The following is a 15,741-nucleotide window of genomic DNA, read 5'->3' as shown; positions in this document are numbered from 1 at the left end:
GAAGCATAAACATTAAACACCAATGGTCCAATACAATCATAATCCACACATATTTCATACCAAGCTTGAGTCGAGTAAACTGATACATTTACCAAAATATGAATCTCTGAAGTCTAAAATGCAATAATGAAGGCATTCCCCATTATATTAATAAACCGTCATATAAATGTCCCCAAGTTAAATTAACAATCAAAATCGGAAAAAAATCAAACCCTAACAATCAAAATCGGAAAAAATGTATCAATTAACACAAAAAATAAGAATAATTTATATAATCAAACCCTAAAAATACGAAATTAGGGGAAAAATCAAGAATTGACTGAAAGCAAACCCTAAAAATACGAAATTAGGGAAAAACAAATACAAAAAGTTAGAAAACTATACCTCCTCAAACAGATTCGCGCAGGAGAGAGTAAGGGATCGAAATACTTGGGACTGAGACGGCGAGAACAGAACGCGATGGGGGAGATGAGGCGAGAACACAGACCCATCGGCGAAGACAGCGACGCAGGGCCGAGCAACGCCTGAGTTCGACGGCTGCTGAGTTCGACGGCTGAGTCCGACGGCGGCTGAGTTCGAAGGTTGAGGTCGAAGGCCAGATGCTTGGAGAGAAGGAGTCGAGCAAATTTTCACAAAAACCAAGACGAATTGTCACCCAATTTCAACAATTACTTGCAAAAAACCCAAAAAAACCACGAATTAGAGAGAGAAAGAGAGCAGATGAAGAAGAAGAAGAATGAGGAGGTGAGAGAGTACGCAGGGAAAGCTGAGGGAAGAAGAGGGAGTACTGAGCGTGGAAATGGTCCTTAGGTTTGAGATGAAATGTTTTTCTTAATTAGCTTTGCAGCGAAAAAATTTTATTGCAGGGGGCTTTTATCTGTACGCTGCAAAATAAATGGGCTATTGCAGGGGGCTTTTACTTTGTACGCTGCAAAAAACTCTCTTGCTGCGGGCAATTAATTTGTACGCTGCAACAACCCTTTATAAAGTTTGACCCGTGTTTACCTACTGGTTGTTGAAGCGTATTATTACAAGTACGCTGCAACAAGGGGGTTGCAACAGGGGTTTTTTCTACTAGTGATTCTTTGTGGATTAGAACTCTGCAATTCTATCTTTCCACGAACTCTTCCCTATAAATAGACCCCTAAATTCGACGTGAAAAGAACACACACAACACATAATTATATTCTGAGTATTGACTCCAACCCTTAGCCTAAGCCTCTCGCTGCGAAATTGTTCACGCGTTCTGTCGCAATCGATCCATAAATCGAACAGAACGTATCCTGTCCCATAGTCGAGATTCGTTAAATAAAAAGGAGAAATAGCAAAGTGAAAGTGGTTAGTTTTCTGAGAACCGTGACGCACCTCTCAAGGGAGCGTCGTAATGTGTCCCTTTTCGATGATTTAACTGCTTTCCTCGCCCTTTTTATGAACTGTTAAACTAACCTAATCTGATTGTTCTATCACGCCTAACAAATATAATATTTTTGGGAAATTGGATTATCATGCTAGGTCCCTTAATACTATTTAAATCAGATAATCACGATCGATCTAGTATTATATGTTGCATATTGCTAAAATCAACTCAGATTAGTTTAATAGTTAACGCATGTCCCTTCAATTATTTATGCTGAGCTAGTAAGGATATCCTGCCTCTGGAGTTATCGACGAGCGAAGTACTCCTCTCGGTAGTTACAGTCCCCCGAACCCTCAATCTCTACCTTGCGGGTGTATGTTGAGAGATCCCCACACCAGGGATCACAAGGGAACCTACGGTTGTCGTGGTCAAACATAATTGCACTCCCTTTATGTCACGATAACCGGGTTTTGTCAGTTTTTCTCATTGTCTTTAAAAATTGAATGGCGACTCCTATATTACTAGTCAATTAGGTGTAAACTCACAGGAAATCCAATTACATTTGATTGAATAAAAAGAATCGTCACACCCACGAGGGACGAGGTCACGCATTAGCCACGTGCTTTTTCGACCCCCTCACAGTGGCGACTCCACTGGGGATAGTGAAGGAAATACTCGTGCGTGTAGGTAATCAAAATAGCCGAAGGGTGAAACGATCCTACCCCGCGTTTATTTCCCCATCAAGTTGGGATGACCTGAAAATCAGCATATTAATGTGAACGGGCAGAACCGCATAACGAATCTCGGCTCCCTCGGGAGTTGGGACTAAGGATACCTTTTTTCGCCAATAGGGGGGTGCATACGCCGCGCATGTTGCCCACTCGGTACTTGTGCAGGTAGTACACCTATCCCGAACCCAATCGCTCGCTCATTAGGTCCCTCTCGCCTGCATGCCCCCTTGGCTTGCACTTGCGGGTTAGCCTCTTGGGCGAAATTCGTCTGTTGAAGACACTACCTCGACCGGGGCATGTGTTGGATCTACGATAGAAGCGGTACCAAGCCAGGCGCAAATACTACCCATAGAAGCCTATCATAAACTACGTCACATATTTAAGTTTCAAATCCATGTTTGTAATGTAGTTATGTGTAGCGAACTATGTGACTATGTTATGATTGTGCGTACGAATAATGCTAGACAAATAATGATAGGAAACCAACGACCTTAAAAATTTCCCAAACATTCATGAACCAATTGGCCAAAGAGTTATACCAAAATACGTGTTCTGCAAGCCCCAACGATCGCCACAAAAATAAGCGACGCTCGGGATGGCCGTAACGAATCCCACAAAAGCTGCACAACGCGTAAAGGACGTTATAGGGCAAGCACGCAAATTTAAAGTCGCAAAAACAAAAGTAGACGAAAACTGAAAATGAGAACCAGCCAGGGACGCATTTTCAACGCCCCTGGCTGGGCGCCGAAATTTCTCACGCCCAATGCTGGGCGCTGAAGTTGCTGCCTGGCCTTTTGGTCGGGCACAGCAGCCTCGGTGCCCGCGCATAAAAAATATACGTAGCAAAAAAAAGAAACTTTTTGAAAAAATTGCTGAGATGGCGTATGAAAGGCACTCGATTCTAAAAAGCGACTTGTGAAAAATAAAATAACTCTTTGTGTCGTTGTTAGGCCTCCTACGACGACAATGCTTGGCACCAAAACTGAGCATGCTAATTAAACGACCTTGAATGTCACATGGGCAAAGAATTCAAAAAAAATGGTGTTCGAATAAAGTCTTCAAAAAATAATGTTCAAATAAAAAGTAAATCCGAGTCTAGACTAGGCTATGCCAAAGTACAATATAAATCCTAAGTCTTGGTTGTCTTATCCATAGAATCGGTCCTAATGCTTGGTGTCGTTCTGCAAATTAAAAGGTTAAACCATATTGAGTCTCCCTTTCTAACATTTAAATCAATAAAGCACCCATATGTATTTGTCATCCCTTGCAAAGAGTCTACGGCCTCAATACTCTCTCTCACCAATAAAAAGAATATATATTATAGTATTTGCAAAATGGAAACAGTCACATTCTGAAAATCATTCCCACATAGTCGCACAACCCCCAAAGTGAACCTAAGGTGTCAACACCATTGGCAAAGAAAAAAATTAATGGCCTCAAGGCTTATAATCACATTGGGTCACGACTATCATAGTCCTCTCGAGTCACTCGCTCCTTGAAATACTACTAAGTACGGACTAAAAGATTTTCCATGAATGCAACATGACCAACCATGAAAATACCCAAATCGGCATACCATAAGGCTACCATTGGGGTAAAGCAATACACACTAAGAGAGAAGCCGCACTGATGATTCTAGTCTTGCAAAGATAAAAATTCGATCTCCCCAATTAACTACCTTGCCAACATTAAGCAAAATGGCACATGACAAATGAACACCCAAGGGTTAAAATCTAAAGTGTCAACCAACAAAAGTTATGGTCCAATTAGCCTAAGTCTGAGAGTCGCTTGGTCAAGGGTTATAGGCTTACGTCACGTCATTATTTTGAGTCTAGGCCACCTCCTTGTATTCACACACGGGTTATAATCAGAAAGATTAATGAAAGTTCGAGTCTAAATCACAACTTCCAATTAAATCCCGTAAAACCGGAATCTGAAAAGAAACAAAAAATTATTTTCGATGTAATTCTTTCGTTAAATTTCAATAAGGTAAAAACAACATTTTGAATCTACGCTATTTGCACATTTTAAGAAACGACTAAATACGCTTGCAAAGTAAGACAATTTAAAGGTCCACCCTAGGCCTACTAAAGCTAAAGGTCCACCCTAGGCCTACTAAAGTTAAAGGTCCACTATAGGCCTACCAAACGAGGCTCACTCAGCCTCGCCTCGTGACTCAAAGACCACAACCATCTACCTTCTAGCCCGAATAAAAATTTAAAGGATTTATGTTGGGGAGAAATCCCAAGCAAAAAGAAAAAAATAGAAAGAGAAAGGGAAGAGCGAAAAGAGCGAGCCATGAAATACTTAGCCCGTACCTCCCAAAGTGCGAAATTTACCCAAGTAAACGAAGGAAAAGAATTGAGTCAACCAATCCAAATCATAAAATTCTACGATGTCTACCCTTTCCAATCCTTATGCTCTTAGACGCCTTCGCTCTGGGGTCCCTGTTCAGCTCATTTAGCCCATCCATGTTCTCATTGCCATGACCCAAGAAACCATTACTTCAACTCTTGTTTCTGAACTTGTTATCAAACCGCAAACCACGCACGGCCATTGACACGTGCGTCATGCCCATCATTTCCAAAATCCAAACCTGCTCTTACGACACCATTAGCATAATGACCATATAACTTGTTTGAATACATCCTGTTGATATACCCTTGAGCCGTCCCCATGCTACTCATTAGCCTTGGTTGATGTAAATTCATGACACTAGCTCGAGGCTGCAAATTGTGAGTCCTAACAGATGTAATCCTCATGCTTGACCAATACCTGTACAAATTATCCTATCGCATTCAACCCATCTTTCAAACCGTCTTGAGTCACGAATAAAAAATGAAGACAAATGAAAAGTACAAAAAATAATAAAAAGAAACTTTGCAAAGCGCCTCTAAAGTTAGTCTAAAAAGAAAGAAGCATTTAGCGCACCAAAAAAAGATCCTCCCAGAAGTCATCTTCAGCGCCCATAGCTGGGCGCCGAAATCTTTAGCGCCCCTGCCTGGGCGCTGAGTCTCTCTGCTTGCTAAAATTTGTCCAGAAGTGCTCGTCATTTTATCCGCACATACACGGAACAATAACGAACACTTGGGGGGGTACAACACGTATTCAGACATACGTACCACCAAAGAAATACATGTACTCAAAAAAAATATAAAACAAATTTTTGTCTTACAACAAGGCAGCAGATTAAAATAATAATAAACTTTACTTATTCTACCGTTTCAAATAATATGTTTCCACCTCAGAACGTACTTGTTTAAAATCGGCATTCTAAGAAACCATTTTCTAGGCTAAGAATTACGCAAGACCTGATTCCAAATTAAATTTATTTAAGGCGGATACGTAGGCAATCCATGATTCGGTCCAACCAATTTGACAAAAATATTAAAGCTTATAGAAAAACAAGAATAAAAAACAGAAGTCCCTTATTGAAATTTAATTACTTGCAATCCAAGTCGAAAGAAAAATTTAAGTCAAAAGGAAGAATCCAAGTCATCAAAATGCCAAAATTAACGAGCACACATCGAAAAATAATAAGGGCACGTACCCTTGCCAGAAGGAGCACTCACACTCCTAGGCACTTAGCCAAGACTCAAAAGATCGCTTTGCCTCAATTGAATGGGGGCCAGCGCAAGCGTCCATGACCTCTAAAGTACTCGACTTGACCTAAAGCGAACTAACTCACTTAAAGACCTTCTTTTACCACTAGACATAGTCGTTCTCTTAAAGACCTTCTTTCACCACTAGACACAGTCATAGTCGCCAACAAGTAGTAAAGGCAGTAAGCTTGCAATGAAAAGGATTGTTCTACGGCATCACCCCATCGTTCCTTCGAACTCAGGGCACCCGTTCATGGTAATTCGAATGCTTGCTAATCCCCTTTGAAAAAAAATCATACATTGTCAATAGGACTTGGCACTTAACCAAGGCTCACCCTACTCAGACATATGACACGGGCATCTAAAATCGAAATCTGAAAGCATCCTTAATGGGAAGACATAATAGCAATTGGGGGCTAAAAATTGAAATGAAAGAGCTAGGGAAAGAACTAAATATACCTTGACCTTTTGTACAGACATACACCAAGTAAATTTAAGTCAATTTGAAAACGGTTTATATTCCCGCAATTTTGGAAAAGATGGCCCTAAAAGCCTAAAGTATATGCCAAACGGGCACAAGTATACCTTGACGCCTGCACCTTGGCTTCCAGCTAATCCTTAGACAGCATTCCAAAAATCGTAACAGTATTTTGATTCACTCATGTAATCCTGTACGAATCCTTCTATAAGTCAACTTACTTAGGACACCTCGGATTGTACACAGTAGGACTCGGACTTCAAATAATTTTCAAAGACTTCTTCGAACATAATCAAGCGTCGTTGGTTTAGGCTAAGTATGCGTTTATCTCAATGTTGCAAGTGAGTCAAAAGATTTCTAAATATGATTATGGGTAAAGAAAGGCACCTAGCTTTTGGTCAAGGCACACTTCAACATGTGACTACCTTGACCATAGCAATGTCGCACAATACGACATTTACAAGAGAAGTAGCAAAATCACTACTCGAACATACCTCGCACTAAACGAGTCTGGTTCAAACTATTCATGATCCATGTCACCATGAATGCACAAAAACGTATGCAAGGCATTATAGCACCAAGCCAATCCCGTAGCTACAGTTAGAGGCTTGAGAAAAACACTCTAAAAATTCTCGACGGTAATGCTATACATATGTCATAGGGGCACAATCCTAAGCTTTAATCGTGTAAAAGAACCTTAGAACGGCTACAACCCCTCCCAAATTCTAAAGCACTACTTAGAATATATAAAGTCACCCCACTAACAAGGGTAACTGAAAATCGCGAGTCACCAAAACTCCGATCAGACTACTGCACCTAACGCTCGCCCTATAAGCGCCCGTTACACAGTCTACGTCGATCCAAAGCAAAAGCGAAAGAAAAAATCAAGGATAAGAACTGTCAAAATATACCCAGAGATAATTTTCAACGCCCAGAGCTGGGCGCCGATATCTTTAACGCCCCAGCCTGGGCGCTGAATCTTTCTGCTAGCCATGTTTTGCCCAGATATAAAAACAAGAAAGAAACATCTATGAATCCTCGCATCAAATGAAGTAATAAGCCGTGCAAACCCACGCAGAGGGTGCTACGCTTGTTCGAGCACCCGAACGAGGCGTGATGAAATATTCCTATGCAAAAAATAATAATGATACCCCAATGCCTGGAGAAATGTTCTAATACACGTCGTTCGGCCATACAAGCCTAAGTCGCGCCATAAGTTCAACCATCCCACGGTACAAGTCTAAAAAAGAGAGTAAGGCGTATTGCACTAATGTAGGCACGACCAAGAGCATGTGTAAAAGAGGAAAAGACTACTTATCGCCCAAATTCAAAATGCAAGCCACACTACTTCTATATTAAGGATTAAAAGTAGCAAAACATTACCTACCACGGAAGGGATAGCTCGCACCTACACGAGTGGAACCCCAAGGCATCTTTCTCAAAAGAACCTACAAAAAACGTACGCCAAAAGGAAGCATCCCAACATGCATACTTGGGGGCTCCAAGCTACGAAACGACTATAGCAAAATAAAAAATCTCGAAGCAAATGTTTGAACAATCGAAAAGGTACGATGTTTGTGCCCGCTTCATGAATGGGCCTGAACCCTATCAAGCTTCTAAGCAAACTATTCAAAATCAGTCATTGCTCAAAAAAAAAAAAAAATTGATTCAAGCAAACTGATTAATGGACCGCACACAACGGCCATTCTATGAACGCTCGTTCGCACGTACATATCATCATTCTAAGTATCGAACATTCACGAACGCGTTTAAAAGGAAAAATATACAACAACAAGAGCGGTCAAAGTCTTACGTCTCAAGGTATGTTCCTCGGGCCATATAGACTCGCCCAACTATCGCAATAATTATACGCCTTAAGAGCAAAAGTTCCTTAAAATAATCGCCCCAAAGCGACAGGCGCCGTAGTCCACCAATCGGCTACGGCTTCTCGAGAAAATCATCACGTTCTAAAAAAAAGAAAAAAAGAAAAGAAAAGAGAATACATAGAACTTCCAAGTGAAATAAACGAATGAACAAGAGGCCAACTGTGTCATCAAAAGACCAGCCCAAACAACATTTTCAACACCCCACTTGGGCGTGAAGTATTTCAACGCCCAGGCCTGGGCGCCGAAAATGAACCCAGGCTCAAAAAAGGCCCTAACTTCTAGTGGGCCCTGCCATACTCATTCGACTTGAAAATTGCCGAAAGTCGCACCTCACGACTTTGTCAAAGTAGCACACCACTACAAAGATCGCTCGCACTTACGAGCACGATCCCAAACACGATCGAAGACATTACAAAATGCGTAGGAACCTCTTTGACAAAAAATGACCGTCAAACACGAGTGCTTGGGGGCTCGAAAGAAAATATATATTTCAAAAGAGAGTATGAAAAGTTAAAACAATATTCCCAGACTACGCTGTACGAAGTCCCGTGTTTGGATGTCTCAAAAAATAAAACCAGTTTACGACCTCAAGACAAAGGTCGCCGTTGATACTTATACATAGTCCCATAATCAAGGACCCAGGTAGTGGCAAAATTGAGCCAAAAAGACTAGCTCAAAACCACGAAAGCGGACGGTCGCAAGACAAAGATCCGTCTGAACACGTTGTCAGCCCACGTTCAGGTTACAACTAAATTCGAGCATCCCTCGAAAGAATTCGCTCTTGCATGAATGAATAAAAAGAAATTCTCAAAAGAAATCACAAAGAAATAGGAACTTGCCCATCTTCAGTCGGCAAGATCGCGTCACCAACCGCGTGAGTTCCCAAATCGAAAAAACGAATTCAGGGACGTCCACCCTTAGCGGAAAGGGCTCGCCCACCCTCAGCGGGCGGGGTCTGCGTCACTAGCCGCGCAGGTCCTCAGTTTTCGAAAAAATAAAGTCTTCAAAATTAAAATAGGCTCGCCATCTTCAGCCGGCGGGATCTACGTCACAAACCGCGTAGGTCCTTATTTTCAAAAAAGCAAAACAAATTTCAAAATAGATTCGTCCACTTCTATCGGACGGGGTGTCCACCCTTAGTGGACAAGGTTCGCCATCTTTAGCCGGCGGGGTCTACGTCACAAACCGTGTAGGTCCTTATTTTCAAATTTCAAAAACAGATTCGTCCACTTCTATCGGACGGGGTGTCCACCCTTAGCGGACAGGCTCGCCATCTATAGCCGGCGGGGTCTGCGCCATTAAACCGCGCAGGTCCTTAGTCGCTGCAGCGATAACTTTTGCTGGATTTTCCTTCGTTTTACGTCCTATAAAAACAAGGGTGCTGGATTTTCCTTCGTTTTACGTCCTATAAAACCAGGGTGCTGGATTTTCCTTCGTTTTACGTCCTATAAAAACAAGGGTGCTGGATTTTCCTTCGTTTTACGTCCTATAAAAACCAGGGTGCTGGATTTTCCTTCGTTTTACGTCCCATAAAAACAAGGGGGTTTTCTCGTTTAGCTAGCCCTGAAAATGAGAATATTTAAAAACATTTTTTTACCTCGTGATTAGGCTTGGCCAGGCCCAATTACACTTTATAGCTTTGATTTCGAAAACATCTGTAGCTACTCCCAATGACAAAGTGAGGGAGTTTCTACGCACCTTTAGATCCTTCCAATGACAAAGTGATGAAGTTTCTATACTATCAGTTGACAAATCCCAATGACACGTGAGGGATATAACGACACTTCAAGTGATGACCCTTAAGTCAAATATTATCACTCGGGGGCTCGTGAGACCCTCGCAAAACAGGTCACGTATACCATGGCTTGTGTGACGCACTCCGTCTAATACTTTGACCATCGTCTTACTCCAAGACTCAGTCAAAGTGGGGGCTAACTGTAGACACCTACTTTTGTCCCCATTCCCGAAAGGGAAAGGTTCGATGATGAAAGCATAAATCTCCACTTGACAACGCATCTCCTATAAAATAAACGAATCTCGATTCCCCATTTTATTTCAACCGAAACCTGCTATTTATGGAAACCTGCTAAAAATAGTAACTGCCGTAAAAGGTAGCTTCTAAAAGTGGCAAATCATAAAGGATAGAAACCTGTCAGAATTAGGTGTTGCATTCCAACATAAATCCTAAATGAGATAGAAAACTGCGAGAATCCTATTCCTAATATGATTCGGAAATAAGAGTTACGTATTAATTAAAATCCTAACGAGCCTAGAGTTCGTAACGGGCCCAGACGCATTCCGTCATAAAATTGATACGCGCTAAAAGAATCGATTAAATCTCAAACTCTACGGATTTCAGGAATCCGAATCTGACTAAAGAAAACAGCCCAGACCCTATTTTCAACGCCTGGCTCTGGGCGCCGAAATCTTCGGCGCCCAGGCCTGGGCACTGAAAATACCTGGGTACGTGTTTTTTCCTAATTCTTTGTGGATTAGAACTCTGCAATTCTATCTTTCCACGAACTCTTCCCTATAAATAGACCCCTAAATTCGACGTGAAAAGAACACACACAACACATAATTATATTCTGAGTATTGACTCCAACCCTTAGCCTAAGCCTCCCGCTGCGAAATTGTTCACGCGTTCTGTCGCAATCGATCCATAAATCGAACAGAACGTATCCTGTCCCATAATCGAGATTCGTTAAATAAAAAGGAGAAATAGCAAAGTGAAAGTGGTTAGTTTTTTGAGAACCGTGACGCACCTCTCAAGAGTGCGTCGTAATGTGTCACTTTTCGATGATTTAACTGCTTTCCTCGCCCTTTTTATGAACTGTTAAACTAACCTAATCTGATTGTTCTATCACGCCTAACAAATATAATATTTTTGGAAAATTGGATTATCATGCTAGGTCCCTTAATACTATTTAAATCAGATAATCACGATCGATCTAGTATTATATGTTGCATATTGCTAAAATCAACTCAGATTAGTTTAATAGTTAACGCATGTCCCTTCAATTATTTATGCTGAGCTAGTAAGGATATCCTGCCTCTGGAGTTATCGACGAGCTAAGTACTCCTCTCGGTAGTTACAGTCCCCCGAACCCTCAATCTCTACCTTGCGGGTGTATGTTGAGAGATCCCCACACCAGGGATCACAAGGGAACCTACGGCCGTCGTGGTCAAACATAATTGCACTCCCTTTATGTCACGATAACCGGGTTTTGTCAGTTTTTCTCATTGTCGTTAAAAACTGAATGGCGACTCCTATATTACTAGTCAATTGGGTGTAAACTCACAGGAAATCCAATTACACTTGATTGAATAAAAAGAATCGTCACACCCACGAGGGACGAGGTCACGCATTAGCCTCGTGCTTTTTCGACCCCCTCACACAACTATTTACTATTCTTCAATATATGGTGTTATTTTGTGCAAAAAATGAAATATTTTTCAGGTATATTATAAATATATATATAAAAAAAAACCTTTGATAGCGCTTCATATACATCCGCTATTAGAAAATAATTTAAAAGATGGCGGTAAATCTTTAACAGCGTTTCTTTAATAGCGCTTATAATGTGCTATGAAAGAAACATTTGAATTATCCTAACGTTACATATGACAGCGCTTTTGAAAAGCGCTATTAAAGGTACCTTTTACTTTTAATAGCGGAGCCATCAACAGCGCTTCAAGAAGCGTTGTCAAAAGCATTATTAAGAGCTATTAAAAGCATTTTCTGTCGTAGTGTTGGAAGTTTTAAAAGCTTGTAACCCGGGGATCGATTTGGAAATAGTTGCTGATGAAAGCAAGTCCCCACCTGTTTTTCAGAGGCTTTTCACTTGTTTTGAGGGGGTGAAAAAAGGGTGGAAGGAAGGGTGTAGGAAGGTTACATGTGTCCATGCATGCTTCTTAAAGACATTTCTAGGAGGTCAACTAGTGTCTTTTGTGAGGAGGGATTCAAATGATCAAATGTACCTCATAGCTTGGGTTGTGGTTGAAGGGGAAAATAATGAATCGTGACAATGGTTCTTTACTGTGCCTTGACTTGGGTGATGGTGTTGGTGTTGCTGTAATATCTGATGAGCATCAGATAAGCTACTTTTATTTCCTTTTCCTTTTTCAATTTATGGATGCATATGTGTTTTAAGGTTGTTGGTGTTGCATATGTTGTGTTCTGAAATACATAGATAGGAAGACTGTTGGTTCTTCTCGTGTCGTCTTCGGGTTTGGTCCCGTGTTGATTTTTAAATTATGGGAATCCTAATTGTAGTTATGATGTATGTAATCTGTGAACTCTTTATAAAGTAGGATAATTAATCTAAACGGGTCATGTTATGGTAATTGTTTAGGGTGGATGATTACCAATTAAATTAGGTAACTGTTGAAGACAAGAGAATAACAGGGGGAAAAAATAGAAGAACAGACTCTAAAAAACAAAGAAGATCGTAAAAAGAGGAAGAAAGAAGATCAGACGAAAGAGGAAGAACGAAGAAAAACAGGCAGGAGGATTAAAAGAAAAAAAGTAATTTAATTTAATGATATTTATGAACCGCCAACGGTCTCTAGCTACCACGTCATCCCCTTGTTTTAACATGTAAACATTTAAAGTGGTCTAATAATAAAAGGTGGGTATAATAGGTTGGGTTATTCTGTAATTAATTGAAAGGGGATTGTTTTGAGGAGACCGACAAAATATGGGATTTATATTATCAATTTTTCCAAGTAAAAATATTATCGATAAATATAATTTGATTATTAAAGTAAAAATTTGTTAAATTGTTTGCAAGGTAAAGATGAAATAGTAAAAAGAGATATAGGAATTGATAAAAACAAAATGGTTCCTAAAAAAAACATAAGTTTGTGAGGTTCGAAGGCGCAATTTGGATTATACACCCGGGTGCACAGTGCTCATTGTGACCCTATTGAATATTTATTGAAAATCTAATGAACATGGTGAATAATTTCAATGTAGTACTAGTGAAATATATAAACTATATGTTCTATAGATTTGAACTATATGTTCATTGACTATATGTTTTTTTTTTGGTATGAACAATATGTTCTTTGTATTTGAACTATATGTTCATTTTAAAAACAGGGTGCATACTGAGCATTGTGCACCCGGGTGCATAAAGCATATTTTTGGTTCGAAGGCTTGATTAATTATAAAACGATTGGCAATTGTGAAAATCAGGAGTAAATTCTTTTTAAGAATGAATGAAGAAATAGGAGAAGCGGCCATGGCTGAAGCGAAGAAGAAAAGAAACAGGTACCATTCGCTACTGCCGCCCCAAGAAAAACCAAATTAAAGAAGAAGAACAGGAACATCTAAAAGAAGAAGGTGATACTCCACAAACTGAATAGCAGCACCATTTAACATCACTACCACCGCCGCCATCACCACCACCGGAAGAACAACCAACAGGAGAAAAAAACGAACAAACCCATTTGAAAGAAGAAGAAAACGAACAACCACAATTGAAAGAGGGAGATGGGAAAGAAACTCACAAAGAAAGTGATTGTGGAGGACAACATGTAGAAATTGAAGAAGGGGAAGTGAGTAAATCTAATGAACCAGAAAAAGGAAATGAGAAAGTGGAAGAACTTGTACAAGATGATGAAGAAGGAGGTCCGCCGCCTGCCTCCGTAGGGTATTACAGTAAAAACAAGAATCTGGAACTGAAGTTAGTCAAATGGAAAACACAAGATGCGGTGAGCGTGGATCGAACACGCGACCTTCAGATCTTCAGTCTGACGCTCTCCCAACTGAGCTATCCCCGCTTGTTGTTGTTGTTTGCTTCCTGTTTGTACATCACTTTTTAAACAGTGGCCCACTTCTATTAATTTCATGTTTTATTTTTTTGGTTTAATTTTGATTAATTTCATAATCGTGCAAACTGATAAACCATTAAAGATTTCGTGCTGCTAGTAGAATGAAATAATGACTAAATATACTTCTATACGAAGCATCGCATTTTTTTTCTGATTAATTCAATCAATGCAGCATTTGAGACAGTAATCTTTGATCAATTTCACTGAAACCAAAGGTAGACAAAATCAGGTTTGAATATCTCTATGAAACCGAGGGAGTATTAGATTTCTTTGCAGCCAAAATCAGGTTTGTATATCTGCATTACAAATAAAAATACTATCCACATTTTCATGAATTGGTGAAAATAATAAACCATAAAAGTAACAGAAATTGAGGTGGAGATGGAGATGGAGACTAAAATTCACTCAGTAATTTGGTAAAAATGTTGAGATAATATCATAATAGTAGTCCAAGTTTTAAATTGCGCCTTATTATTTCGAAATATTGTCATGTTGAAGATGTTCACACACTAGCTTGGTAATTGGGTAGTACAAGAGACTTGGGTTTTGTACGTTCGGTTGCATCATTATAAAGCAATGTGGACGATGTTTACTAAACTTGGCAATTTCTATCCATTTTGTACCCAATTAGAAACTTGAAATGAATAGGTATATGTATTTGTGTGTCAGATAGTTTGAGGAACTCAAGTAGTGTTAGGTAGTAATCAATACAGATTCCCGTAACAATGATTTAACCAAAACGGTCCAGTTACCAAAAAGAATAGGGTTGACCCACAAAACCCACACCACGCCCGCGAACCGCATTCCCAAGGCCCATGGCCCACGGCCGGCCCGGCCCGGCCAGGCGCGTGCGCGCGTGTGATGTGTCCACCCATACCACTCTCACGCTTTCTTAAACAAGAGTTACACTTATTCCCCAATTAATAAACAAGGAGAATATGAAGAGTTTTTTCCATGTGGGACTCTTTTATTTTCACTCACTTTTTTCCCTTTGTGTTTCCCAATGAGAATTTCCAACAGATCCATCATACAAATGTCACCAAAACTGGATTTCATACTGTAGGGACTTCTACATCATAAGTTCATAACTACAGTCAAAATCATTTGCAGCACTTTTCTGATTCTGAATTCCCTACACCGTGTCAGTTGCATACAATATCATTCAAATACATAATGTTTACTATTGCATTTATGCTGAAGTTAGTCTTTCTCCATATCTACATTAATTGTGAGAATCGGCACAAACTTAACTACCTAACATGCATTATGGAAACCAAACTTTGATCATCTGATGTTTGATTCTCCAGACAGTGATATTGCTTCTTTAAAGTATTACTCGTAGTTCGTATTGCCCTCAATATAAGTTTTATTAATAACATATCAATATTCTTAATAGTGAGAAACCAAACTTTGTAATGCAGAAAGGGGTCAAATGGTTTGCGGTTCCTGTCGCCATCTCCTTTCTTATCCCCAAGGAGCCAAGCATGTCCAATGCTCATGCTGCCAAACAGTGAACTATGCACTTGAAGGTTCTTCTTTGCTCTCAGCCTCATGCATATAATCTAATTCAATCTAATTTGTGTTTGGACTTTGGCTTATGTAATAAACTCACAAACACTAGGAAGATCACTGGAATAAATGGGGAAAGGGTGATTGATTGATATTGCTGAAAACTGTCTTACAGGAACAAAGTAACAGCTTGAGGGTGTAAATCTCCACTAGTGACTTTAGGTCACAACTCTCTATTGCCTTAACACAAATCACAATGCCTACTACTACTGCGCTCTACCCTTTGAATAGCTACTACAATTGTAAGTCAAACTAATCAAGGGTTGTATGGCCTAGCAGC

At 40.0% G+C, this 15,741-nt stretch overlaps 1 non-coding gene across 1 annotated transcript; it reads right to left on the bottom strand.

The window, feature by feature from the left end:
• Positions 1–13,768: 13,768 nt before the first annotated feature.
• TRNAF-GAA (transfer RNA phenylalanine (anticodon GAA)) lies at positions 13,769–13,841 on the bottom strand. Its single transcript has one exon. It is a non-coding gene; the product is annotated as a tRNA-Phe (tRNA).
• Positions 13,842–15,741: the final 1,900 nt, after the last annotated feature.

This window comes from Spinacia oleracea, chromosome 6, assembly GCF_020520425.1.
Source record: "Spinacia oleracea cultivar Varoflay chromosome 6, BTI_SOV_V1, whole genome shotgun sequence".
Lineage (NCBI taxonomy): Eukaryota > Viridiplantae > Streptophyta > Magnoliopsida > Caryophyllales > Amaranthaceae > Spinacia > Spinacia oleracea.
Note: the sequence above shows the minus strand (reverse complement) of the source record. Positions and strands in the feature narration are given on the sequence as shown.